At 50.3% G+C, this 24,072-nt stretch overlaps 1 protein-coding gene across 2 annotated transcripts in view; it reads left to right on the top strand.

The window, feature by feature from the left end:
• The first annotated feature begins 4,591 nt into the window (after positions 1-4,591).
• DLGAP4 (DLG associated protein 4) overlaps positions 4,592-24,072 on the top strand; it is a 136,150-nt gene continuing 116,669 nt past the window's right edge. For both annotated transcript variants that reach the window (XM_036902386.2, XM_036902385.2), the window contains exon 1: positions 4,592-4,797. The gene's annotated coding sequence lies outside the window, so the exon portion shown is untranslated. The remainder of the gene's footprint in view (positions 4,798-24,072) is intronic.

A 24,072-nucleotide genomic window follows, 5' to 3' on the forward strand; every position in this document is an offset into this window, starting at 1 on the left:
TCTGTCCTCATGGCTCTCCTGACTGTATAAACCTCATTCTTGCACCCACCCACTCTGTCATGCACCCCATTGTAGGATGTGCCCCCCACCAGACTGAATTTGTTGGGGGCAGGGACAAGCATGTCTTTGACATCTGGCTCATTGCCTGGCCCAGAGCAGGAGTTTGGCAACCAGTTCTTGAATGACCTGGAATTGTAAAGAAGCAGCTAACTTGTGGGTTCTGGGTAACCTCAATTTATAAAAGCAGGGACCAGGTGGTACACAGTAGAAATCTTTCTAGCAAAATGACAGAATGCTTTGGGAGTTGTGGCTCAAGAAGTGTAAGCATCTGGAAATGCTGTCTTGGGATAGAGAATGCTAAAAGCTGTCTGGTGTCCAGAAGGGTAGCTCTGAGGCACATGTGGCTATTTGAATTTAAATGTTTTAGTTGCACTAATCACATTCTGGTCTCTCAGGAGCCACATGTGTCTCATGGCTACTACTGGACGGGGCAGATGAAAGCCTCTCCATCGCTGCAGGAAGTCCTGTTGGGCAACGCTCCTCAATACCTTGAAAATTCATGTCTGCATTATCGTGGGCCCTGATCACTTGTGGAGGGTTTCTGAGGCTTCAAGGGGAGAGCAGGGCTCCAGCGTCTGAGGTTTTGGGGAGAGAGCAGCTCTCCTGGCCTCTTGGTTACAGAAGAGGGTCCTCTGTCTCCAGGTACCAACTTAGATTATGCTTGTAGAGGGCAGGGTCCCAGAGAAGGTCACAAACTGGACCCGAGACACGAGGTGTGTGAGATGCAGACAGGCAGCCAGTAGGAATTTGACTCTGTAGACTTGGAGCTCTGAGGGGCAAGGCGGGCTGGAGAGAGGAATGTCTGTGACAGAGGAGAGGAAATACGGAGCTCCTGACAATACTCCATAAGTATTTATTCAGCATTGAGCATATCTGTTGAGTGAAGTCTTCACTGAGTACCTCCACATGCCAGGTGCTGTGCCCAGCCCTGGGGACCTGGCAGTAAACTGAATAGACAAAACTCTCTGCCCTGTGGGGCCGACATTTTAGTGGGAAGGACAGGCAATAATTGGGGTAAATTACTCATTTACATATCCTGTTTATGTAGTGATAAGTGCCAAGAGGAGCACTAAAGCGGACTCTGGGGGTGTCAGGTGGAGCGCTGGGGAGCAATGATTTCAGCAGACGTGGAGGTGGCACCCGCTGAGTTCATTTAAGCCTCACAACAACCGTATGGGGAAGGTGCTATAATTACTCCCCATTTTAGAAATGAGCAACTGAGTCACAAAGAAGTTAAGAAACTTGTCCAAGGGCACTCAGCTGGGTAACTGGCAGTGCCTACATTTTTACCTCAAGCCCAAGCTCTTCAGTTAAGAGTCGCTGCGCTGAGCTGCCTTTGATCCTAAGGTCAGGTCTCAGCAAAGATCTGAGGGAAGGGAGGGAGCAGGGCTCTTAGACCTCCAGGCAACTGACATCCCAGGCAGAGGAAGCACAAGTCCTCCTGAGGCAGGAGCGGGCCTGGCGTGTCTGTGGGACACACAGAGACCAGCGTAGCTGGGCAAAGGGGGCTGGCGGGGAGTGAGAGGAGAACCAGAGGCGATGGACAGGCCACTGTGGCATCGGCAGGGCCGTCAGCTTTTACTGGAGGTGAAGTGAGGTCACGGAAGGCTTAGAGCAGAGGAGGGGCAGGGTCTGTTGTGTATATTAACCCGATTCCTCAGCTTTGTGTGTCCGGAGCAAGGACAGAGCAGGAGGCAAGAGAGGATGAATGATGCAGGCCAGAGCTGATGGCGGCTCCATGCACGGTGGGGGTAGCCACGGTGGTAGCCGGGGGTGCATCAGTTTTGTCAGGTATTATGAAGGTGGAGCCGTAGGGGTTGCTGATGATTTAGGTGTAGAGGGCAAGCGAAAGAGACATCAAGGAAGACTCCAGGGGTTGGGCCTGAGCGGCTGGAAGGAGGGGGTTCCATCAGCTGCGGGAGGAGCCCCTCCATAAAGTACTTTCCACATTCACTATCCCTTTAGTCCCCTGGCTACTCTCTGAATAGGCACTGAGACCCTCAAAGGTTATGTGACTTGCCCAGGATCGCTCCACCACAATGTGGTGGAGCCAGGACCCGAAGCCAGGTGTGCAGCGTAGGGTGGAGAAATTCGACCCATTCATTCAGCCAGCAAACATTTCTGGAGCGCCTGCTATGTGCTGGGCTCTGCACCAAGTGTTGATGATGTCCAGCGGCAGTGGCTCTGCTCTCACGAAGCTGCCAGTCCGATGGAGGAGGAAGTGCCAACCAATGGCCATGGAACATCAGCAAGAAAAGTGGCGAGAAAGAGTAACTGAGGGAGCTCTAGGAGCCAGTAACTGGGGACATGACTAGCTGGGAGGTCAGGGAGGGCTTCCTGGAAGAAGTGAATGTGAAGTTCAAAGGCCTCTGGGTTAGAAGGTCTGTGGGAGTGTGGGTGTGAGGGCTTCTTGGGAAGATGCTCCCTGGCTTCCTGGGACATAGTGGGAGAACCCCAAGGGGACTGCAGGCCCCCAAGGATGGCTGCCCATCTGGAAGTTGTGGAATCTTTTTAGTGTTGGGTTGTGTTAACAGCTTTATTGAGGTAGAATCCACATGCCGTACAATTCATTCATTTAAAGTGTGAGATTCAATGGTTTTTAGTATAGTCACAGAGTTGTGCATCCATCACCAAGATCCACTTTAGGACATTTCCATCATCCCCCAAAGAAACCGTGAACCCCGTCGCTGTCACTCCTGCCAGTGCTCCCCCGGCAACCACTGATCTACTTGCTGCCTGTTCTGGGTGGTTCATACAAGTGAAACCATTCACTATGTGATCTTCCGTGACTCACTTCTTTCACTTAACATGTTCTCAAGGTTCTTCCGTGTTGGAAGTCCCAGGCTCTGAAGCACCATCAGGGCTGGCAGGGGCCTGACAGAAGGCCGTATGTGCTTCAGCGCCTGTTGTAAAGTGCGGGCTCGCAGAGGAGACTTGCTCCAGTTCCTCAGCAGGGAATTGGGGGTCTCCAGAGCGCATAGAGCAGATCAGGACGCCTGCCTCTGCTGTCACCTCTTTCCCTCCAGCTTTGGGCTGTGGCTGATTTTGGCTAAAAGGGACACTTTGGTCAGGAATTCATCCTCCCAAGCACTAATTTTCTTGCCCTGTGGTTTATCTTGAAGTCTTTGATGCATCCTTAAGAATTTGTGTCCACTAATTCAGAATTTTTTGGAGTCTGGTATTTTGTTTTCCTGCTACTTAAACACTTTTCTTCCAGACGGTTGTGCCTGTTTTTCTTGGTGGGTGATTTTTCCACTGGCGGAACCAGGGCAGCGTCAGGGCTTCGTGCTGGGTCTTGGACTCAGGTGGCCTTCCTCTTCTTCAGTGTGTTCCATGGGGTGCTTTCTGAAGCTCTGAGCCTCAGTTTCTCCCTTTGAAAAATGTGGCTAACACTGGAAGGCTGCGGCAAGGAGGAAGTATGCCAGAGGTGCCTGTTACGGGCTTGGCACAGAGTAGGTGCCGATACAGGGAGGTGAGTGGCCGAGGGCTTTCCGGGACCCAGGGTAACCCAGAGAAGAAGGTGGACCTCCCCCAGCCCTGCAGTTCCTTTCTCCATATTCCTACTTGAATTGACCCTGGTGTCTCCCCTCCCAGGGCTGAGGTGGAAAGCCTGCGTTCAGAGCCCAGCTCAACCATTTGGGTTCTGTGTCCCCACGGAGCTTGGTTTTCTCTTTGCCTCGGTTTCTCCACCTGTAGAATGAGTGGGTGGAGGGGTGCGGCTCCCACTGAGGCCCCCAAGGCTCCTGGACAGGGGGTGTAGAATGGAGGGGGCTTTTTCTTCTCCCAGGAGGGCCTAGTTCCTGCTGGTTGAAAGTTCCAAGCAGAGAAATGACACCTGTTCAGGAGAGGTAGGTGGAGAGGACCACCTGGCTTCCCTTTGCTCTCACACAAGGCGCAACATGTGGGAGGTGGTGGGGTGGTGATGCATGAAGGGCCTCCTGTGCCAAGTGCAGGTGCAGGCGCAGAGCCTCTGTGAAGGGTGTGCAGCTCATACCCCTTGCCAGGTATTCTACCCATGTTATCTTCTGAGTCCTCACAGTGGTACTCAGACGATGCCCTCTTCTTCCCATTTGACAAGTAGGGAAACTGAGGCTCAGAAAGAGGCAGCTGCCTGCCCACTGTTGCCCAGCGAGTGAGGGGCTGAGTTGGGATTTGAACTCAGGACTGTGTGACTCCAGCCCTTTCCCGACTGCCCCCATCCACAGAAGGAAGGAGAAGCAAGCTGGTTGGGGGAGGATCAGAGCCTTTGGAACCCCAGCTTCCCAGCTGCTGTGGGGATTCTGTGGGTGGTGGGAAAGGCGTCGTAAATATGCACGACATATAAATATGCCTCTGAACAACATTGTGGGGGCCCAGACAGGCCCAGATGCCAGAGCGCTTTGGAAGATGTGGTGTTGTACAAGCATGAGGGTTTCTATGACTGTTGGTCCACGGTGTCCCCCTCCCCGCTATCCCAGGGCCAGTCCAGGGGTCCCAGGGTGGAGAGATTATCCCAAGAAGCTTCTAACTGATGTTCTCCCTTATCCTGCAGGCACTGTTGCCTCCCTCTCTGCCAGGGGCCTGGTGGCCAGAGCTGGTCACTCTGGGCCCTGGAGGGCCCCTGTCCCATGCTGCTCCCCACCAGCACCTCTGATCAATGCCTGGAGGGATGTGTGTGCCAGCCCTCAGTCCGGCGCCCACTCCTGATGTGACAGACTGCTGGTTCCCATCTTCCCTCTGCACGTAGCTCCCTGGCTGGTAAGTAACTGCGTATACAGCCTGGGCACATGGAACCAGGGCTGCTCACCACCCACCCCTGCTTGGCACAGTTGGGAAATGCCCAGCCTTCCCCCCAGCAGTGCCCACATGATAGGAGTGAAGGGACCTCAGTGAGAGCTTTCATACTTTGGGGCTCAATTTATAGTTGAACTTCTTGTCTCATCCAGTCCTCCCAACAACCTAGGAGGGGGCTATGGTGACTGCCCCCATGTTATAGAGGAAACCGCCTCAGAGAGGGGAGCCACTTGCCTGAGAGTGCACAGCAAGCCCAGCTCTGTCTACCTCACAGGCCTGGGGCAGTTGGGTTGGCTCAGTAGGGGAAAGGGAGTGGGGAGCTATGCTGGATGCCACAGAACCTCTGCGGACACTGGGGGCTGAGGCGAGGCCCTTAGAATTCCTGAATCTTGGGGGGACCGTCTCGATCCTGCCCACCCTGCCTGTTCCTCCCACACTCCTCCAGCCCCCACCTTGCATAACCCCAACTTGGGATGAGGAGCAGAGCTCTGCGGCATCTCTGACCACCCATCTGAGGGTGCCCCGGCCCGCCATGCCAGATCCGGTCATCCGTCCCCCAGTGATGGTCCCAGTAGACTGCCTGGATTCGGCGGCAGCTATGGCACTGTTCCCTCCCTGCACTCCTGCATCTCTGCCTCCAGCCACCTCCGGAGGCCATGCAGGCATGACTGGGCTCGTTCACAGAGGCGGGAACCAGGGCTCCAAGGAGCTCAAGGGGCTTGCCCAGGCAAGTCACCCAGCCACCACTCAGCGCTACATGGGGCCACTTGTTACAATCTGCCTCCTGGTCTGACCTCAGTTCCCCAAGGGTGAAAAATAACTGCTCCATTCCCCACTGGACAGCCAGCAGCTGGCACGGTGCCTGGCATATAGTGGGTACACAGTAAATAGCTGTGGAAGGTAGGAAGGTGGTGGGGAGGGAAGGCACTCTCACCCCCCCTCCACCCAGACACTGGCAGGACCCAAGAGCGCCCTGATCTTTTGGCCAGTGGCTGGTCCCTGCTGACCCTAAAGAGCTTGCCGTCAGCTCAGGCCAGCCCCTTGGGTCTCCATCCAACAGCTCCTCAGCCTCCCTGATAGAATAGTTATGAGAAGGGAGAAGACTCTCGTAAATATGTATAATATGCAAATGTCATAGGCTAAGAGAAAACCCATGGAGTTCGCTGCAGGTAGGTACAAGAAGTGCCTTTTCAGGAGCCAGGAGCTGCACGCTTGTATGATGCCAGCTTTATTATTAATAACTGTGAAAGGGCCCTGCTCATTTGCTGACCCCCACCCAGCTCCCTTGACCTGTTATAGTGACCCCAGACAACTGTTACATGTGGTTGGGAAGCTGTCACAGGAAAAGAATTGACAAGGACACCTTGGCCTGAGAGCTGTGCGTGTCTGTGGGATTTAGTCATTTGCAAACACTCCTGGTCCTGCCCTAGTTAGTGTCCTGCATGTCCTCCCCAGGGACTATGTCTATTGCTCAGGGAGCACAAGCATTTCTTGAGCAATTACGTTGTGCCTGGCAGCACTCTAAGTGCTCCATGTTCTTCCTTATCACAGTTAAACTACTTATGAGCCTGTGGGACATTCCTGGGGAGACTGAGGCATGGACCTGGGAGAGAGGGCTCATCTATCAACATTCTAGTCCTTCCAGAAAGGGCCTGCCTCTCCCCCTGCCGCAGGCCAGGCATGGTCAGAGGGTGGGATTGTGGCTGCTGAGAACGCAGCATAGCTGGCAGCTCCTGGAGTGTGTGGCCTAGTGACGGAGAAAGGGATTCCTTGGCACGAGCTGGGAGAGCAGCCGTCAGCATTGCGTGGAAAGACGGAGGCCCGGACGGCGGCGAGGGAGGTGTTACTGCTGTTATTTTGCTAACAAGCTGGTTATTTAAAGAACAGCTGAAGCCGAAATTGGGAAATCGGATGGGGAGTCTCTGGGCCCAGAGCAGAGGCAGCCAGGAGCCTGGGCAGGTCAGAGTAGCCACACATTTCTTTTTCATTTGCTTATTATCATTAATAACAGTGACAGCATCAGAAAAGTCTGGAAAAGCATTACCTTTGTGGGAAGATCTAAGGATTGGGAGGGAATCAGGAGGGGTTTCCAAGGGGCAGTGCTCTCAGTGACCCAGGTGGTGGCCACACAACTCTGTGTTTTGTGATAATTATTGCAGTAAACATTTTTGTTTTGTGCACTTTTCTCTGTATTATATTTCACATAGTAAAAAGGCTAAAAAGCGATTTGAACAGTAATAGTTAATATTTATTGAGCATTTAATAAATGCCAGGCTCTTTGGTAAGCATTTTAACCTTATGTTATTGAATCCTCACAGATTCTATTATTCTATCCACTTTGTAGAGGAGGAAAGTAAGGCTTAGAGAGGTAAAGTTACTTGCTGTGTAGGCAAAGAGCTCAGGTGGGGGAGACAGGATGAGAAACCAGACAGGCTGACTCAGGCATCACAACCCCATGTTTGAGCATTGGGGGGCCAGGAAGTTCCCCCCAAACGCAGGGGCTCCTCCATTTGTTCCTCAGCATGTATCAGCACCTGTTTAAGGCTTGGGAGGCCAGGCAGGTGTCTGTGGCCATATTTAGCAGATGGGGCATCTGGAAGTCTGACAAGGGTCAGAGCAGAACATTTAGCTATTTAACCAGAGTTGAAGGATAGGAATGGTATATCCCTAGGGACAGGCCAAGGGAGGAGGCCAGGGAATACTCAAGAGTCACTCAAGGTAAAAAGAGGTCATGCAGGTGAAAAAGGGTCAGACCTAACCTCTGAACTAACTGTATGTCAAGCCAAACTGCTGTTTTGTGAAGCCCTACTATATTCTGAGCACATCCATTATCTTTCTTAATCTTCAGAACAACTCCATCAGATCAGTAGTATTAGCCCCATTTTACTGATGAGGGGACTAAATAACTGGTCTAAGGCCATACAGCCAGTGGGTGGTAGAGCTGCACTGCCAGCCTCCCGTGCCCTGCATCCTGTGCAGGCAGCATGCTCGGCTCAGTGTCTGCAGGGCAGGCCCTGACATGGAAGGTCCAAGCAGCCCACGAGTGGAATCGAGTTCTAAGGCAGATCTGTGGGTCCCTGAACTGGTACTGGGTACATGGCATGGAGGATGGCATGGCAGAGCACATCTCCAAGCCCTGAAGGAGGGGTGCCTGCTCTGCAGACAGAGCATCAGCCTCAGAGGCATTGCTGTGTACCTGGAACATTTATTGAATGCCAGTCCCTGCTAGTCTATGCCCTTCACAGAGCACACGGCCTTGGGGAGAAAAAGACAGATACTACACAATCACCCAAACAAATAAAGTGCATATTGGTACAGTGAAGGAAATTAGCATGATGGTGTTATAAATATCAACAGGGAGTGGGGCCTCTGTGACATAGAATGGTCCAAGACAGCCTCTTTAAGGCAGTGGCATTTGAGCTGGGACCTGAAGGATGGCAGGGATCCAGACATGCTAGAGAGTGTTCACTGTGGCATTGTTGATAGTAGAAGGACAATTGGGGACAATCCATTTGTCCATCACCAGGGGACAAGTAAAATCCATCCACTGTGGCCAGAGTGGTGCCTGCTGCAGCTCTTAGAAAAGTGGCTGTGGATCTAAATTCCCTGTTACAAGAACTTCATAGTGTATTATAGAGTTGAAGAAACAGAGGGTATAAAGCAGCATGAGTAGCATGGTATCATTTTTGTAAGAACTATACATGTTTCTGAAAACTGTCCACAGTGGGGACATGGGCAATCTCTTATTTTTTTAAATTATTATTATTATTATTTTTTATTTTCATTTATCTACAATTACATGAAGAACATTATGTTTACTAGACTCCCCCCATCACCAAGTTCCCCCCCACATACCCCATTACAGTCACTGTCCATCAGTGTAGTAAGATGCTGTAGAATCACTACTTGTCTTCTCTGTGTTGCACAGCCCTCCCCGTGCCCCCACACATTATGAGAGTGGGCATCCCTGTCTTGTTCCTGATCTTAGAGGAAAAGCTTTCAGCTTCTCACTGTTAAGTATGATGTTGGCTGTGGGTTTGTCATATATGGCCTTTATTATGTTGAGGTACTTGCCTTCTATACCCATTTTGTTGAGAGCTTTTATCATGAATGAATGTTGAATTTTGTTGAATGCTTTTTCAGCATCTATGGAGATGATCATGTGGTTTTTGTCCTTCTTTTTGTTGATATGGAGGATGATGTTGATGGATTTTCAAATGTTGTACCATCCTTGCATCTCTGGGATGAATCCCACTTGGTCATGGTGTATGATCCTTTTGATGTATTTTTGAATTCAGTTTGCTAATATTTCGTTGAGTATTTTTGCATCTATCTTCATCAGGGATATTGGTCTGTAATTTTCTTTTTTGGTGGGGTCTTTGCCTGGTTTTGGTATTAGAGTGATGCTGGCTTCATAGAATGAGTTTGGAAGTATTCCCTCCTCTTCTATTTTTTGGAAAACTTTAAGGAGAATGGTACAATGTCTTCAGGCAATCTTTTTTATACTTTTCTGGATTTGGAGTCTTTCCTGGGTGTTAGGGCTTGGCAGGGAGGAACAGGGGGTGTGGGGACTTCCATAGTCCTGCCTGGGGCAGTTCCCTTCTCCTGCTACCTACCCCAGTAAAATGGGATAAGGCATTCGCTGGGGTATCAGCAGATCAGGACCAAAACCCAGCACCACTATGTCTTGGCTGTGTGACCTTGGACAAGTCACCTCCTCACTGTAAGGCTGTTTCTCCTTCTGTGCAACAGAAGCAAGAAGAGTATCAGAAGGGGTTGTGGCCTTTAGTGAGTCAAAACACATAGAGGGCTAGATAATCCCAGTGTTGCATCTCTGATGGCTGCCACTGTTACCACTGTGACCCCAGAGGTGACACCTACTGTGTGCTTGTCACATCCTTCCTGGGCTCTCAGTGCTGACTGGTCCCCCAGGCTCTCCCCTCAGTACCCAGAGTCAGACCCAGTGTGGGGATGAGGCCCAGGGAGGCGGGCAGCTTCGCTGGGCACACATGGCCAGCTGGACCCCAGACCAACACTGCCTCCCACCGCTCCCTCTTCCCCAACCACTTCCCCAACTCACTCGCTTATCTGCTAACAAGCATTCTAGCCAGAGATGCCCTGTTCCTGGGTTTGCTTTGTTTGTTTTGTTTTTTTTATAACCACTGAACCTGCCTGGAAAGGCAGTTACTTTACAGACACTCAGAGAATCTTAAATCTCAGGCAGAGAAACTTATGAAGTCAAATTCTTGGAATCGTGGAAACTTAGTCTTAAATAATCCAGCAAAAGCAAACATACATTTTACAAATAAGTTCACTACACCTTTCTTAATGATGGTGATAAATTAGAAACTAGCTGATTATCTATCAGCAAGAGATGGTTAGATAAATTCCAGTCTACTCTGACAATCATATTCTCTGTAGCTGTAAGGCAATGCCATAGCTCTAGACTTGTTGACACAGAAGCATTCTCAAGATATACTGTTGAGGAAAACACAGGAGGTTACAAAATAGTATATGTTATATGATTTCGCTTTTGTTAGAAAAAATATATAAATATATGCATGCTCTTGTCCAGAGAAACATCCAGAATGACAACCCTCAAACTGTTCATAGCAATTTCCTCTGGATGGTGAGATACAGAAGGGCCCTATTTTTTATTTTGCTTGTATCATTCAGGTACTTTTCAGGTACAAGTGCCAGAAAACTCTGCCCAAACTGCTTTAAAGAAAAGTAGAATTTATTGGCTTGTAACTGTAAAGTCCAGATTAAGTCTCAGGTCCAGCTGGATGCAGGTGCACGGACACTGTCACCAGGACCCCATTTTTTTTTTTTTTTTTTTTACCATTTCTCAACTCTGCTTCCCCTGGGTTGTCCCCATGTTCTTATAGGTCTCTCTTGTATAGGTGATAAGATGCCTGTCTAGAGGAGAATGCAAGATTTCTTCCCAGGTAGTTCAAACACAAGTCCCAGCTCTGAGTCTTGGCATTGATTGGTCAAATCTGTGGATGTGACCCCCCCTTCAACCAATGGTCCTAATTGACAACCTGAGCCTCTGCGCCACCCCTCAGTTGGAAGTGGAGCCACTACCAGTAGAACTTCACCAGTGAGGAGGGGGAAAGGGCAGCTCCCCCAAGCAGGAATGCAGGCTGTGGCCTAAAGTGGCCAAGCGGTGGCCAAACACAGCAAACTCCCTCTCCTGTATTTACCTATATTTCCCAAGATGCAGGACTTCCTAATCAGAGAAAACAACACAACTTTTGAAAAGAGTCCTGAGCCCAGACCAGACAGCCAGAAGCTCACTGAGGTGGCTTCAGACTCGCTTTCACAGGCCACGCTTGGACACTGGCTTTAAGGGGCTTGCAGTCCTTGGGGAGAGAGAGGAGCCCACAGGTGATTCATTGGGAATGTGGATATGCACATGGGCTGGAGGAACACAAAGTCCAGCTTGAGAGCAAAGGCCTTCCTGGAGGAGGTGGCACCTAAGCTGAGTAGCCAAGAAGATGGGAAGAACATTGTAGGCAAGAGAAATATGTCAGAGGCCCCAAGGCATGTGGTGGGGCAACAAGTGGCAGATGAGCAGTGGCAGGTCCAGACCACAGGGGCCTTGAACGCCAGGGTAAGAGCTTGGACTTGACCCTGAAGGCAGCAGAGAGCCTTTGTGGGAGGTTGTGGGAGGAAGGAAGTGTCAGCAAGCTTCACCTGGCTGGCGCCGAGAGCCAGGTTGAGGCCTCACCAGAGGAAGGAGAGAAGGAGGCCAATGGCCCCTCGAGGGGGCTTAGATACCTACTGGTCTAACTTCCTTCCCACCTTGGATCAGAATTCCTGTCCCATTGCTTGTATACCCCCAGAGATGGGAAGCTCATGCTCTGTTCCTTCCACCTCTGGTTATAGAAAGCCCCTTCACAGGATCAAGTCCACGATCTTGCCACTGCCTGAAGCATGCCTGGAATGCCCTGCTCCCACGCCACTGAGGTCTCTCTCCCAAATGTCCTGCTGGGAGGCCTGACAGGGGCCTGTACTTTCAGGCAAGAGGGTTCCAAGACCAGGGAGCCCTTGGTGTCTGCATGCCCTGCTGGGAGCTTGAATGGAGAGGGGTGGGCAGAAAGAGTCAACATCGACCTGACAGCAGAGTCAGTGTTGAGGCTTTTGGACACACATCTGCCTGAATCAATTCTTCAAATGCCCTTTGCATTTTACAAACAAGAAACTGCGGCTCAGGAGGCCAGGCCACCTACACTACAACCCAGAGCAAGTTACAGGCAGGTCTGAGACATGGACTCCACCCCTCCCACCCCTGCCCTCTCCGTGGCCCGCCTCCAGGGCAGTCCTGGTCATTTAATCTACTCAGGCTTGGAACTTTTTTCTGGAAGCTCCAGCCATCCCAGAACATCCCCTGATACCCTCCTAAACTTGAAGGCGACCAGCAAAATCCTCATTAATCAAATGTTTATGACTGCTTATTTTGACAGCAGCATGTTTTGTTTCTGATACATCAGAGCTATGACACACACAGGCCATGTTTTATGGGTCATCTCTGGTACTTCATTGTGCCCTACAGTCCCCATTTAATCACTCATTCTCACACTCGCAAATATTTATTAGCGCCTACCATGTGCCAGGAGCTGTGCTAGCTACCAGGCTACGCAGATGCGCATTAGATCAGCCCCTGCCTGGGGGAGATCGCAGTTCAGCCAAGGAGAGAGGCACCTCCCCCAGTGACAGCAGGTGACGCATGGCAGATCAGAGCAGAGCTGATCTCTCAGGGACCTCCCTGGCCAGAGCAATTGCTTCTCTTCCTCTGAGCAGAGTGTTGAAGGATGAACAGAGGTTCTTTAGGAGAAACAATGAAGAGGGTGAACCAGGCAGGAACTGGATCATGCAAAGATCTTGCCTGTCTCCTGCTAAGCTCTTAGGCCACAGGGTGTAAGGGGTGGGGGTGGGGCGCAGAAAAGGCTGGAGATGTTGGCGTAGGGAGCCAAGGGCCGGGCAGGGCCTGGTGTTAGAAAGGTTCTTGTGTTGGGGGGCTGACAGTTGGAGGTGACAGTGGGCAGGGCAGGACTGTGGGATGGTGTAGAAAGACATTTAGCAGAGAGATTGAACAGGACTTTGGGACTTAGTGGGTATTTAGAGGGAAGATGTTTTATCCTGGGATGGGGCTGGTGTGGGCTTGGGGGTCCTGTGGACTAGTGTCCCGGTGAATCCTTGCAAAGGCTGGGTTAGTGGCAGCGAGAAGGTCCTCAGGTGGGGCCAGCAGGGACCCCTTCAGCTTTCATGAAACCTAGAGCAGCAGCCCAGTGGGGCCTTCAGGGTCCCTGTGTCCCCACTGACTGTCTGGGGCAAGTCTCTTCCCTTTGTGGAACCTCAGTTTGCTCCTCTGTAAAATGGGGAGATGACAGGATGAATCCAGGGACTGTGGTGAGGGTTGGGAGAGGGCATGCATGGGGCAGGCTGCGCATGGTGCCAAGCACACAGTAAACACTGGGGGCTGGGGCTGCTCTGGTTACCATGGTCAGGGAGCAGAGGTAGACAAGGGAACTGGAATGTGTCACCTTCAGAAAGGAAACCAGGGGCCTGGAAGGGCCTTGCTCCCTGCCTTTCTGTGTCTGTTGGGAGAGACAGAGTCTGGATATGGAACTCACACGGAAAGCTCCAAGGAGGGACATTCCAGCTTAGGCTAGGAGAACCTTTTGTCTACAGAGAACTCTGCAGATGGCCTAACTTATATGGTAATGAGCTCTCCATCACTGGGAGTATTCAAGCAGCAGCTGCACCACACAACTTGACAGAAAGGCCTATTGAGTATGCATGATTCAGCTGAGGATCTGGAATTTCCTTTCCAACCCAGAGAGTTTTTGATTGCATGTTTTTCCTTCTCTGACCCTCAGCTTCCTTATCTGTAATATAGGGAAAATAGCAGCCTATAGCTTAGAGTTGGTTACAAAGTTTAAGTGAAATCATCCAAATAAAGTGCTTAACCCAGATTTAGCATACAGCAAGTGTTCCTGTCCCCGTGGCAGCTGTTATACTGCTGTTGATGTTATGCTAAATTCCTGCGTGTGTGTCGCCTCCATGAGAATGCCTCAGGTCGCTGTCAGTGGTGCACCTACCTGCCCGCCCTTCTGGACCTGCTCTGTGCCCTCCTCATTGCCACTGTCTCTGTCTCTAGCTCCTCCACCACCCTAACCACCCCACCCCCCAACCCTCCACCCTGGGAGATGGTAGGAATTCCAGACCCTTCTGGGCCCCTTTTAGCTCCCACTTTAGCGAGAGTTGGCAGGTTGGGGCGGCGGGCGCCATCCGCCTCCCATATGCTTCCTGCTATTTAGGGGAAAACTCTCCCCGCATTTCTCCAACCATACACGGGCTGACATTTTCAGACAGACGCTGGAATCAGCTCTTTGGGGGATTGGCAGATAAATTTGGCCCTGGCTGTTGGGAAAATCTTCAGCCTTACCAGGGAAGCGGAGCCCAGGCTCACTGACTTCCGTCCACCCTGCGACTCCCCAGGCCTGGTCCTCCAGGGGCTGGAACACTGTTCTACAGCCTTGCAGATTAGGGTAAGTCTTACCAGCCCAGCCTTCCCCCATGAGAACTGCTGGCCAGGAAGTTGTGGCATTCAGAGGCAGCGGAAGTTTGCAAGAGGAAGCAGTGCCTCCTCCCCTGACTCCAAGATACCTGGGTGTCGCCCAGCTCTACCTGGCAGAGGAGCAGGTTTTAGATTAAAGAGACTTTAGTGCAAGACTGCTTATTGTCTGTGTGACCTTGGGTAGGTGGCACCACCTTTCTTAGCGTTTTTCTTCTTCATCTGCAAAGTGGGGATAATAAGAATATCTCTCTGGTAAAAAACCTTTGGGATGGTGTCAGGCACATGCTAAGTGCTCCACGAACACTAGACACTGTCGCCATGATCATTGTCATCGTCATTGTTATCTGGCCTGGAACAATGCCTGGCACATAGTAAGGGCTCAGTAAATGTTAGAGTTTTTCACGTCTTCTTTCTTACAGCTGTTAACTACTTAGGGGATACTGGGGCATTTCAGTATTAGCTCAAACAGGGATAACTAGAGGCAGAAATGGAAGAAGGACATACAGAGGCTGCCACGTCCAAGGTAAAGTATAGGTAGCCAGACCCCCCAGCACATGCACATGCACATGCTCACTCTGTCACAAAGTTTCATTCACCCCCGCTAGAGTCTGGAATGCCCATCTGCTTGAATCCTGAGGATGTAAGACACAGAACAGCTTGGTTCTGATGGACAGAAGTTCTGGATGGGGGCAGGGGTGGGGGAGGCTCTGGGCAGCAAGTGCAGTGGGAGGGTTCAGGGAAGCTTGAGGAGTTCTGTTTGGCTGGAGTAGAAAGTGGGTGGTGGGAAGATGTGGGAAGCAAGGTGGGCTTCATTCAGCACCTCCTGATTGAGCCTGAGTGCCAGGCCTCATGCTAGACACTGGAGGAGCTGGTGGAAACGACAAGTGTGCTGCCTGCCCTCGAGACGCTCTGGTTCTGGTGGCGGGGAGGGGAGTAGATGGCAGACATGCAAGTGGTGAATTCACAAGATTCTAGGTTGTGCTCAGGTAGACCCAAGGGCTGAGAGAGAGGATGACAGGGGTGCGGGTTGGGGGGAGGCGGGGAGTACATGCTTGAGGCAGGGTGGTCAGAGAGGGCCTCTCTGTGCCTGGGGATGAACTGGAGCTGCCCCTGGAAGTGCTGGTCAGGGTAAAGGGGTGGAGGGCAGAGGGAAGAGCAAGAGCAGATGTGCGGAAGGTGGCAGGAGCCAGACCCTGGGAGCCTTCAATGCTGGGTCCAGTCAGAACTGCTCTTGAGGTGTGTCATTCTGGGGTGGGTACAGGGCCCTGGGAAGGAAGAGACAGGAACCAGGAGACCAGTCTGTGAAGACTGATTGAGAGCCTGGTGGGCGACTGTCAGTGGGGGAATTCTGGACCAGCAGAGGTGGATGAATAGAGAGGAGGGAGAGAGCATGTCACTGGGGTCAGGATCTGAACAGAATTCTGGGACTTGAAACAGATATATTTTGAAGGAGAGTTATGGACCTGTATGTAGCTAGGGGTGGAGTCAGGTAAGAGAGGAGACAACAGGGAAACTTAGAGCCAGACTCCAGAGTGGTCAGGAAGAGTCTTATAGGAAAGTGCTCGGCATAGGGAGGGGCTTCCTCACAGCCTGGGACTTCAGGTGGGAATGGCAGCACACAGGTGGCATAGAGAGCACAGTCTAGACCCTGCACTAGACGCAGGGCCGTTCCAGTTCTGTTTATCTACTGTGTGACTGGGAAATCGCTTGACCTCTCTGAGCCTCACCTGTTGTAATAATACTGAATCAGTTGGAATTACATTTGGCCCCCTGTAATAGACGGAACAAAAGTAACAGTGATATAAACATCCATGAGATTATTCTTCTCATGTAACTAGGATCTAGAGGCAGGCAGTCCAGAGCCAGTGAGCAATTCACGTAAGTGATCAAGGGCCCAGGCCTCTGCCATCCTTAGCATGTATCTTTCATTCTCTTGGCTCTGAAATGGCTGCTCCACCTCCAGATGTTGTGTCCAAATACCAGGCAGGACAAAGGAAGTAAAGACTGTATGCTTCCTGATTAAAATCTGCCATTTTTATCAGGAAAATAATGGATTTCCTGGAAGCCCCACTCAGTGGACTTTTACCTACATTTCATTTACCTGGTGTGGTCATATGGCCACCCTAGCTGCAAGGGAAGCTGGTGACATGAATATTTCTAACTGAGCACTTCTGTTAACTAGGCAAAAGGAAAGATTGGCAAGTAGAATAGCTAGCAGGATCTGCTTTGAAGTGCCTACCTCTCAGGGGCTGTTGGGAAGATTCTATGAGATAATTAATGCACATAAAACACTTAGGACCTGGAATACAGCAAACTCTATAGATAGTGTCTGCCTTTATTATACTGCTCTACCTGTGTTCATTCACTCATTCACACATCCAGCAAGTATATATTGTGTTCTGGGCACTGCGTACAGTCCCGGAGACATGACAGGGACATTCCCTGCCCTTTTGGCACTCACAGTGAGTGGGGAAAATGGGCAAGGAAATAAATTCACTCCACTGCAGTCAGTGTCATAGAGGATCGGAATGTCCCTTTGTGTCTGAGTTTTCTTACTGCTGTGGTCCTACCAGCTAGAACAGTGCCTGACATACATAAGGACTCAATAAATAATTGATGAATGAAATAATTTAAGAAACACTCATTAGGGGCCTACTATATACAAAGCTCTTTGGGTTAGATAAAGAAAGTGGGTGACCCCGTGCCCCTCCCCACAGCAGAGGTAGGGAAAGAAAATTGCTATAGGCCAAGCCTGTAAGTGGATGCTGGAGACTAGGAGTAAGTAAGAGTGTGGCGGCTCCTGCCCCCACTGAGCCCACAGTCTAGGAGCAAGAGCAGTGGAGGAGATCTGTTCGTGTGTCCTAAGTCCCATCCCCTCCATGGGCCTCCGTGTCCTCACCTGTATGACAGGTGTAACCAGCCCCATGTGGGATATCAGTGATGCTGGGGATGATGTGTGAAGGTGAAATGGAGGCAGGTGGGCTACATGCCAGTCTTTCATGTTCGCAGGGGAGGCAGCTGTTGCAAAGATGGGAGGGATTGCATCTGAGCCCCTTGAAATCTCCTTGGGGCCCAGGAGGGTGAGGAGTCTGTTCTGTCTCCATCCTCACCCAGTCTCTGTACCTGGTGGCTTGTCAACAGCCAACCAGCTGGGCATGGAGCTTCCAGCACTGAATGTGGACAAGCAGCAGAGAGGCTGTGCTGGCCTTCCGAGTGAGAAGTAAGGGTGACTGTAATTATCAGAGATCTGGAGGTGGGGAAGCAGCCTGAGGTTTGAGGGTAGAGACATGATTCTGTCAGTTACTTGGCTGTGTGATCTTCGGAAGATTTCTTGATCCCTCTGAGCCTTGATTTTCTTATCAACAAAATGGGTATAATAATACTTACCTTCCCTGCCCCTGAAGAATTCAACCCAGCACCTGGCACTCAGTCGTGGTAGGCACTCAATATTGGTCGTGATCATCATTGCCATCGCTATGTTTTCCTTGCTGGGAAGGGAGAACAAACATTCACAGAACCCTGTTATGTGCCAGACTCAGTGCTGAGTACACCATCTCATTTTACCGCAACTCAGAGGAGGTGGCCTTCGTCCCATTTATCAGGAGAGGACACTGGTATTCTTGTGCACCTCATCTTCCCCTTCTCCTCTCTCAGAAGGACTGAGTTGCTGGGTTTGTGGAGTTCCCACGGGACTGAATCCACAGGGGTCCTTAAAGAAGGGCCCAAGGCAGCTCAAGATGTTTGCTGGAGACCATGCCAGCGGCCTGGGAGGTCCAGATAGAGGTGTTCAGGGCAGGAAGCCAGGAAGCCAGCCCTCGTTAGGTGGCCAAGGAACCAGTAAAAGATGGCTTCAGGGATGAGTGATGGAATGGGACAGGCTGAAGGATCAAAATGCTTTTCCTTTTTATTCAGTGTGAGAATAGGGCCTTGAGTCCAGTCCTTGCGATGAGGTGGCAATGGGCCTGGCCCTTGCTGTCACTCTTGGCCACCACACTCTGCCCAGTGGCCATTACTGCTTGTGTCTGAAAAGAGGCCAGGAGTTAGAAGGGGAGGGCTTGGGAGGTCTCCTGGCCCAGGGAGGTAAGTTTTCCCAGCTGAGCACCCCCAGAAAGCCTCTATGGGGTCCCCTCAATCACCAGGTGAGAAACAGGAAAACAGGCCCCTAGAATATAAGACTGCAAATAGAAATACAATCGGAACTAGCCCATTGACTTTCAGTGCCACCCCAGCATGGGGCAGGGGGGTTGACACTGACTGACCCTGGCCTGGGCTGTTGGAGGTGCACAGAGCACACACATTGGCCCCATCCCTTGGGTTGATGTCACTGGTGTTGTCCTTGGTGCTGAAAAGAGAGCTTGACCCTCGCATCGTGGCTGCTGTCCATGGTTCTATCTTCAAGAGCGTTCTCATGTATCATTTCCAGGACTCTGGTTTTTGAGGAACCCAGCTGAGAGATCAGAGGCTTTAACACTGGTGTTGAGAAAACTGGAGCAATATCTGGGATAGGATTCGGGCCTGTGTTACTGTCTACCAGGCATCCCTTAGAACTTTTTATGTATTATGCCATTTATTTCTAAACACCAACCTAAAGGGGAGGTGCTGCTACGTATCCCCACATTAGATGTAAGCAAACAGAAGCTCTTGCCTTGGTTTCTTCCGTCGTAATAGGAAGGTTGATGATAGCATTTCACAAACTAATGGTTTGGGCCAGGCTTTGTAAACTGATGAACAGGTGGGAGATGTTAGTCTTACACACAGAGGAAGGCGTGAGGGGATTATTATACACATATACTCTTAGAATTCATGGGGTTTACTGGAAGGTGTGAGATTGGAGCAAAAGGCGTGTGAAGCTCAGGGATTGTATGGGAAAGAAGGGAATGCCCATCTATTGAACACTTCCTGTGTGCCAGACCTTGTGCCGGGCACTTGACCAGTCGGATCACTCCACCTCCACCACCACATTGGAGAGGAGTGACTGGCCCTGTTTTAAATATAGAGAAGCAGAGAGACCTCACAAGGTTACTTAGCTAGAAAGCATTGGAACTGAGAAAGGCCTTGACACCTGGGAGCCACAAACTGGAACATCAAGTCTGAAAAGGACCCAGGGTGTCATCTGGTCCAGCCCAGAGAAAGGGTATGACCAGCTGGGGGTGTACAGCCAGCAGCAGGGCTCAGCCTGGATTTGGTTTCCTTTAACGTCTTTCCTTTCCCAGGATGGTGGCACCGCCACTGTCCCCTCACCACCGCCTAGGCTCCAAGGAGATAAGAAATTGGCATGGTGTCACAAACCGGATTAGGTGCCGAAGAGCCCCAAAATTCAAGTCGTGGATCTGCCATCTGTGAGCTGCGTGGCTTCAGATAAGTCACTTGCCCTTTCTGGGCCAGTTTCCCCATCTCTAGCAGAGCAGAAGGGCACTGTAATCCCTTCCTTGCAGGGTGGTTTTGAGGATCAGAAGAGACAGTGGGTGGGAAAGGGCTGAAAGATCGTTGTTAGTGGAACTAAGACCCAGAGAAGGGAGGGAAACCTCCCAATGTAGCACAGCAAGTATCAGAAGAGCCTTGTAGAGAAGGGCCTATAACTGCTGTCCTGTGCCTCCAGTAACACCCCCTGGGGACACTGGCAGCCAGGCTGGGGCAGCACCTGGCAGCCCCAGCTGACAGACATTCCTTCTGGCAGGCAGACGAGCCCCAGAGCCAAGTGTCCCCGTGGGGTCGGTGGCCGGGTCAGCTCTGGCTGTTCCCATCACCCTAACAGCTCCAAGCTTAATGTGCCTCCCAGGGCTGTCTTCACACCCGATTAGTCTGTCCTCGGCCACCCTCTCTCCAGGTTCCTATTGTGATCTGAGGCCCTCGTTGTGGTCATGGCTACTGCCCTTGGCAGCTGTTTGGCTTTGGGGAAGAGGTGGCCACTTGCTCTTATGGTCGCCTATGAGAGGTGACTTCCCAGCACCGCCTGGGAGTTCCTTAGCTCCTGGGCCCAGAGATTTGGCTGCACCCTCCCCATACTCTTTCCTTTCACTCCAAGGCCTGGCACTAAAGCAAAGTGAAGGAAAGGAGGGAAAGATGGCAGGAATGGCGGAGGAGGGAAGGGAAAGGAAGGCAAGGAGCCGAGCACTGCCAGCCAACCTCCTCAGCTGAGGCTGGTGTCAGCCGTAGCATCACCCCTCCCCATGCATCTTAAGAGACCCCCCGTCTGCATCCTCCTGTGAGGCTCTCCAACGATAGCCATGCAGCCAGCAGGATGCAGGATCATGCACATGTCACAGGCCCCAAGAGACCGTGCGGCACAGGCTCTGAGGTGAGAGGTCAGTCTGCAGCCAGGCTTAGGGGTTGTTCTGGGGCTGGATTGTAGTGCAGTACTTTACATGGCAAGAATACCACTTGGGGCCTTGGACTCATGCCAGCACCTGTCAGCGCAGAGCAAGCATGTTTGAGGAGGGGGGCAGGGAGGGTGGAAAGAAGGAAGGGAGAGGGAAAGGGAGAGACGGAGGGCAGAAGAGAGGGAGGAAGGCAAGGAAATACAGAAAGGCATTCAGCACAGCGGGAACTTCACAAACCCAAGTTCAGGAGCATTATTAAATGGTTCTCTCACGTAAGGTATATCATAACAAATTCATTTTGCATTTTGCCTTTTTCACTTCCTTTTTTGACATCTGTCCAAGTGTAGCTGTAGTCCTTTCACTTGTTCTGCTAAGCAGTGTTCTACTTTTGTCCATCCTCTCGCTGGCAGACACTTTGGCCTTTCCAGCCCTTCACCAGAAGCAGTGCTGCCATGAACTTCCTGACGGACATGGCATTAGTGTTTCTCTGGAAGCAGGGTTTTCTGTTTTAGTGAACACTGCCAAATGGCCCTCCAAAGTAGTTCTGCCACTTTGCACTCCTGTTAGTATATACCTGAGTTCCCATTTCCTTAGCACCTGACCAGCAGTTGATTTATCACTCTTCAATTTTACCAATCTGCAGGGAGGAAACATTTCATTTTCATTAACATCATCTGACAGTTCGAGAGGCTGAGCTTCATTATGTTTAATGATCATCTGAATGTTCTTGTCTGCAAAGTGCCTGTTCTTATACTTTGCCCAGTTTTTTATGGGTCACTTATCTTTTTCCTATTAATTTGTTAAAGAGGTTTATATATGTGGATATGAGTCTTTGCTATGTTTTTAGTAAAGCATCATGTTTGCCTTTATTTACAACTTGTTTAAGAAGGCCTTCCCCACCCAAGGTCATAAATATGTGCTATATTTCCTTCTAATGACTTTAAAGTTTTGTTTCCTTTGTTTCATATTTAGATCTTTAATTTTCTCTTTGCATGTGGTGAAGTAGAGATCTACTTCCATTTTTATATGGATAGCCTGCTGCCCCAGTAGCATTAGTTGAATACTCTGTCCTTTCTCACTGTTTTGAAATACAATGTCTGTTTTATATTTAAGTGCTCATGTATTTGCAAGTCTATTTCTGGGAGTCTATTCTGTCTTGCTGATCTCTTTGTCTATCCTTTTGTCTATTCTAGTTCTACACTAACTACCGTATCTCATTGTTTTTCCAACAGGGACTTGTTAGCATTGGGGTAGGACAGTTCTTTCTTGGAGTGGACTGTCCTGCTCATCATGGGTTCTTCAGGACCCCTGATCCGGCCCTTGGCACTTGTACTAGTAGAATGCCTCTCCCTCCACTCCTCAGTCATTGTTAAAACCAAATACCCCAATCATTTCAAACAAGGGCCTAGGAAAGCAGTCACGACTGATGTTGAGAACCACCACATACAGCTCTCTAATGTGGTTTGATATACATAGGACAAGCCCTTGCTGCATTCCTGATTCTTCCTTGTCATGATCTCTTTCTACTCTGTTTGCTTTCAGCAGTGGAATCTGTGCTATGACGCTGGGTCAGATTTCTCTGGAGCTGGGACTTCCTTCAACCAAGGCAGCCCACTCCTTTGGGAGCAGTAGCGCTCTGATGATTAGAAATCACTGTCTAACACTGAGCTGAAGTTGGCCCCTGTGACGCACTTCCTTCCCAGATCTGGGAGCCCACAGAACACAAGTCCCTCCTCCCTGGCCTATCCTTCATTGACCTTAGACTGCAGACATTTCCCTTACACCTAAACTCTTCTCTCCAGACTCCCAAACTCAGTAGCTCCAGTTCCCTCCAATGTCCTCAAGAATTTGGCTTCAATGGCATGTTTGAGATGGAGTTGGATACACTGGATTAGAATTTCTAATCACCTACCTATTTGCTGTGTGACTCTGAGAAAGTCAGTTAGCCTCTCTGTGCCTCATTCATTAAATGGAGATAATATGTCCTCTGCCTCACAGGGTTAATAAGAGATGAAAATGATTCATTCCATGACAAGTCCTGGGCCTGGTGGGGATGCTCAAGAAGAAATAGCTGTTAATATTGTTCTTGTGTTGATTAGTTCTCTGTGACTCTCATGGTGCTCACTGTCCCATGAACACCCATGAAGAGAGGTGCCCAGAGCGGAAAGCACTGACCGGGTGGACTCTGGCCAGGGCAAAGACCACAATCACTGACTCTGCCTAAGAAACTGACATGTCAGGATTTGCTGCTGGACTGGTTGCAGGGATGATAAAGAGAAGTCAAGGCTGAATCCAAGATTTTGATCTGATCAACTAGGATGGAGAGACTGTGGAAAGGCATGCTTGTGGGGTCAGGCATGCAGGTTTGGACGTGTCAAGTTAAAGATGCCTATTAGATGTCCAAGTGAAGTTCTTGAGTGGACATTTGGATGCATGAGTCTGGAGCTCAGGGGAGGGATCCAGGCTAGAGATATAAATGTGGGAGTCATCAGACCTGCCCAGATCTTTTTCTGTGTCATTGCATAGATGTTGCTTTATTTTGTGTGCCTGTCTCATAAGTAGATCTGTACTCTAGTTTATCTGCAGCCTGCTTTTTTTCATATATTCTATGGTTTGGAGATTTTTTTTCAGGTCGATACATAGAGACAGACCCCACTCTTTTTGTGGCTGCATAGTATTCCACAGCATGGCTATATGAACATTATGTCCCCAGTTTCCCACTGTTGGACACTGGCTTTTCCTGCCTTTCTCTCTCACTCACTGTTACTGTAAGCAACCTTGCAGAGGTCTCCTGGTGTAGGTGGGCGGGGTTGCTCTTGCTGACCTTGGAGTTGCTGCTGGCTATTCCAGGCTTTACCCGTTTTTAATATTTGGCCTCTACTGAAGGATTTGTTTAAAACATTTCCTTGGAAAGTTTGAAAACAAATACTTATTCTAGGCTTGAGTTCACAGCCGCAGACACACCTGAGGATCCCTCTAACCTGGAGATCCCTGTGTCCTGGGTCTGGGGAAATAAAGCACATTGGTTATGCAGCCTGGCTAGGAAGTCAGATGGTTCAAGTCCCAGCTCTGGCTCTTTCTCACCATGTGTCTTAGGGCAAGTTACTTCCTTTCAACAGGCCTCTGCTTCACCATCCACAATGCATAAGTAACAAGAATGCCCACCTTGCCCTTATGTAATTGAGAAAAAGAAAGAAAGAAGAGATCAGGAGGAGAAAAAGCAAAGAGAAAAATGAGGTAATTCCAGGTTACAGTTTGCTAAAGGTAGGCTATAAATTTGCCTCTGAGCTTCTTAGTAGACCGAGGTAAAGGAAAATGCAATAGTGTCTTTGA

The sequence above is a fragment of the Manis pentadactyla genome, chromosome 5, assembly GCF_030020395.1.
Source record: "Manis pentadactyla isolate mManPen7 chromosome 5, mManPen7.hap1, whole genome shotgun sequence".
NCBI lineage: Eukaryota > Metazoa > Chordata > Mammalia > Pholidota > Manidae > Manis > Manis pentadactyla.